The sequence below is a fragment of the Arachis duranensis genome, chromosome 10, assembly GCF_000817695.3.
Source record: "Arachis duranensis cultivar V14167 chromosome 10, aradu.V14167.gnm2.J7QH, whole genome shotgun sequence".
NCBI classification, from domain to species: domain Eukaryota; kingdom Viridiplantae; phylum Streptophyta; class Magnoliopsida; order Fabales; family Fabaceae; genus Arachis; species Arachis duranensis.
Genome location: NC_029781.3, coordinates 53,264,916 through 53,269,694, shown reverse-complemented (window position 1 = coordinate 53,269,694; position 4,779 = coordinate 53,264,916).

Here is a 4,779-nt window from a genome sequence, read left to right as displayed (position 1 = left end):
TGCTTGATTTAGCCGCTTAGGCCTGGATTTATTTCCTTGGGCCCTCCTATCCATTGATGCTCAAAGCCTTGGATCCTTTTTACCCTTGCCTTTTGGTTTTAAGGGCTATTGGCTTTTTTTTTGCTTGTTTTTTTTTCTTTCTAGATATTTTTTTTCGCCATTCACTGCTTTTTCTTGCTTCAAGAATCAATTTTATGATTTTTCAGATCATCAATAACATTTCTCTTTGTTCATCATTCTATTTAAGAGAGGTGAAGGATTTAATGGAATTATTCATAACTTTAAGACATGGTTACTACATACTAATGATCATGAAATAAAGACACAAAACATAGATAAACACAACATAAAAGCCGAAAAGCAGAAAGAATTAAGAACAAGGAGTGAATCCACCTTAGTTGCGTCTTCTTCTTGAAGGACCAACATTGTTCTTAAGTTCTTCTATGTCCCTTCCTTGCCTTTGTTGTTCCTCCCTCATTGCTCTTTGATCTTCTCTTATTTCATGGAGAATGATGGAGTGCTCATGATGTTCCACCCTTAATTGTTCCACATTGTGGCTCAAATCTTCTAAGGAAGTGTTGAGTTGTTCCCAATAGTTATTGGGAGGAAAGTGCATCCCTTGAGGCATCTCAAGGATTTCTTGATGATGAGCTTCCTCATGCATCTCTTGAGATCCGTAGAGGGTCTTACTTGCTTGCTCCATCCTTTTCTTGGTGATGGGCTTATCCTCTTCAATGAGGATGTCTCCTTCTATGATAACTCCAGCTGAGTAACATAGATGGCAAATAAGGTGAGGAAAAGCTAGCCTTGCCATGGTGGAGGGCTTGTCGGCTATTTTGTAGATTTCATTGGAGATGACCTTATGAAATTCTACTTCCTCTCCAATCATGATGCTATGAATCATGATGGCCCGATACACAGTAACTTCAGATCGGTTGCTAGTGGGAATGATGGAGTGTTAAATGAACTCCAACCATCCTCTAGCCACAGGCTTGAGGTCAAGTCTTCTTAGTTGAACTGGCTTGCCTTTGGAGTTCCTCTTCCATTGAGCTCCTTCCACACATATGTCCGTAAGGACTTGGTCCAACCATTGATTAAAGTTGACCCTTCTAGTGTAGGGGCGTTCATCTCCTTGCATCATGGGCAAGTGAAACGCCAACCTCACATTTTCCGGACTAAAATCTAAGTATTTCCCTCGAACCATTGTGAGATAATTCTTTGGACTCGGGTTCATACTTTGATCATGGTTCCTAGTGATCCATGCATTGGCATAGAACTCTTGAACCATTAAGATTCCGACTTGTTGCATGGGGTTGGTTAGGACTTCCCAACTTCTTCTTCGGATTTCATGTCGGATCTCCGGGTACTCATTTTTCTTGAGCTTGAAAGGGACCTCAGGGATCACCTTCTTCTTTGCCACAACATCATAGAAGTGGTCTTGATGGCTCTTGGAGATGAATCTTTCCATCTCCCATGACTAAGAGGTGGAAGCTTTTGTCTTCCCTTTTCCTTTTCTAGAGGATTCTCCGGCCTTAGGTGCCATTGATGGTAGTGGAAAACAAAAAAGATTGTGCTTTGACCACACCAAACTTAAAATATTGCTAATCCTCATGCAATAAAAGAAAGAAGAGAAGAGGAAGAAGAAGAGAATATGGAGGAAAAGGGGAAGTGTAGGTTCGGCCAAGGTGAAGAAGAAGGGCTTGTGTTGTGTGAAAATGACGTAGAATGGAAGGGTATATATAGGAAGAGGGGAGAGGGTAGGTTCAGCCATTTAGGGTGGGATTGTGTGGGAAAATATTTTTGAATTTTTGAAGGTAGGTGGGGTTTATGGGGAAGAGTGGGTGGATGTGAGTGGTGAATAGGTGATTGGGAAGAGAGATTGAGGTGGTTGGTGAAGGGTTTTTAGGAAGTGTGACATGTGGGGGAATACTCATCACAAAATAGGATTAGGAGGTAAGGTGATAGTATGTTAGGTGGGGATCCTGTGGGGTCCACAGATCCTGAGGTGTCAAGGAATTCCATCCCTGCACCAAATAGGCATGTAAAATGCCTTTGCACACCATTCTGGCGTTTAAACGCCGTGTGGTGCACATTCTGGGCATTCAACGCCCATGTAAAGCATGTTTCTGGCGTTGAACGCCAGTTTCATGCTTGTTACTGGCGTTCAGCGCCAGCTATTCTTCTAGGCACATTCCTGGCGTTCAGCGCCAGGATGTTGCTTGTTTCTGGCATTCAGTGCCAGATTGATGCTCTGTTCTGGCGTTGAACGCCAGCCAGATGCTCCTTACTGGCGTTGAACGCCAGCCTGTGCTTCCTCCAGGGTGTGATTTTTCTTCTGCTGTTTTTGATTCTGTTTTTAATTTTTATATTTTTTTTGTGACTCCACATGATCATGTACCTAATAAAATACAAAAATAAAAATAAAATAAAATAAAATTAAAATTAGATAAATAAAATTGGGTTGCCTCCCAACAAGCGCTTCTTTAATGTCAATAGCTTGACAGTGGCTCTCATGGAGCCACAGGGTGATCAGGTCAATATTGTATAGTCCCAACACCAAACTTAGAGTTTGGATATGGGGTCCTAACACTAAACTTAGAGTTTGGTTGTGGCCTCCCAACATCAAACTTAGAGTTTGACTGTGGGGGCTCTTCTTGACTCTGAACTGAGAGAAGCTCTTCATGCTTACTCTCTTTTGTCATAGAGGGATGGCCATGTGCCTTAAACACAAGGTAGTCCCCATTCAATTGAAGGACTAATTCACTTCTGTTGACATCTATCACAGCTCCTGCTGTGGCTAGGAAAGGTCTTCCAAGGATGATGCATTCATCATCTTCCTTCCTAGTGTCTAAGATTATGAAATCAGTAGGGATGTAAAGGCCTTCAACCTTTACTAACATGTCCTCCACTATTCCATAAGCTTGTCTCAATGACTTGTCTGCCAATTGTAATGAGAACAAGGCAGGTTGTACCTCAATGATCCCCAGCTTCTCCATTACAGAGAGTGGCATAAGATTTATCCCTGACCCCAGATCACATAGAGCTTTTTCAAAGGTCATGGTGCCTATGGTACAAGGTATTAAGAACTTGCCAGGATCTTGTCTCTTTTGAGGTAAAATTTTCTGAATCCAAGTATCTAGTTCACTAATGAGCAAGGGAGGTTCACTTTCCCAAGTCTCATTACCAAACAGCTTGGCATTCAGCTTCATGATAGCTCCTAAGTATTGAGCAACTTGCTCTCCAGTCACATCTTCATCCTCTTCAGAGGAAGAATAGTCTTCAGAGCTCATGAATGGCAGAAGGAGATTTAGTGGAATCTCTATGGTCTCTATATGAGCCTCAGATTCCTTTGGATCCTTAATAGGAAACTCCTTCTTGCTTGAGAGACGTCCCTGGAGGTCTTCCTCACTAGGATTTTCGTCCTCCTCCTCTCTTGTGCATTCGGCCACATTGATCACATCAACGGCCTTGTACTCTCCTTTTGGATTCTCTTCTGTATTGCTTGGGAGAATACTGGGAGGAGTTTCAATGACTTTCTTACTCAGCTGGCCCACTTGTGCCTCCAGATTTCTAATGGAAGACCTTGTTTCACTCATGAAACTGAAAGTGGCCTTTGACAGATCAGAGACTAGATTGGCTAAATTAGAAGTGTTTTGTTCAGAATTCTCTGTCTGTTACTGAGAAGATGATGGAAAAGGCTTGCTATTGCTCAGCCTGTTGCGTCCACCATTGTTAAAGCCTCGTTGAGGCTTTTGTTGATCCTTCCATGAGAAATTTGGGTGATTTCTCCATGATGAGTTATAGGTGTTTCCATAAGGTTCACCTATGTAATTAACCTCTGCCATGGCAGGGTTCTCAGGATCATAAGCTTCTTCAGAAGCTGCCTCTTTAGTACTGTTGGATGCTTGTTCTGAGCCAATATGGCATTCAGAGCATCAATTTCAAGAACTCCTTTCTTCTGAGGTATCCCATTATTCATGGAATTCCTCTCAGAAGTGTACATGAATTGGTTGTTTGCAACCATGTCAATGAGTTCTTGAGCTTCTGCAGGTGTTTCCTTTAGGTGAATAGATCCACCTGCAGAATGGTCCAATGACATTTTCGAAAATTCAGATAGATCATAATAGAATATATCTAATATGGTCCATTTTGAAAACATGTCAGATGGACATCTTTTGGTCAGCTGCTTGTATCTTTCCCAAGCTTCATAGAGGGATTCACCATCTTTTTGTTTGAAGGTTTGAACATCCAGTCTTAGCTTGCTCAGCTTTTGAGGAGGAAAAAATTTATCCAAGAAGGCAGTGACCAGCTTATCCCAAGAGTCCAGGCTATCCTTAGGTTGTGAATCCAACCATATTCTAGCTCTGTCTCTTACAGCAAAAGGGGAAAGCATGAGTCTGTAGACTTCAGGATCAACTCCATTCGTCTTTACAGTCTCACAGATCTGCAAGAACTCAATTAAAAACTGGTAAGAATCTTCATATGGAAGTCCATAAAACTTGCAGTTTTGTTGCATCAAGGCAACTAGCTGAGGTTTCAGCTAAAAATTATTGGCTCCAATGGCAGGAATGGAGATGCTTCTTCCATCAAATTTGGACGTTGGCTTTGTGAAGTCACCAAGCATTCTCCTTGCATTATTATTATTTTCGGCTGGCATCTCCTTGAGAGAAGATTTCTAAAAGGTTGTTTCTGAATTATTGTAACTTAGCTTCTCTTAATTTTCTCTTCAGAGTCCTTTCAGGTTCTGGATCAATTTCAACAAGAGTGCCTTTATCCTTG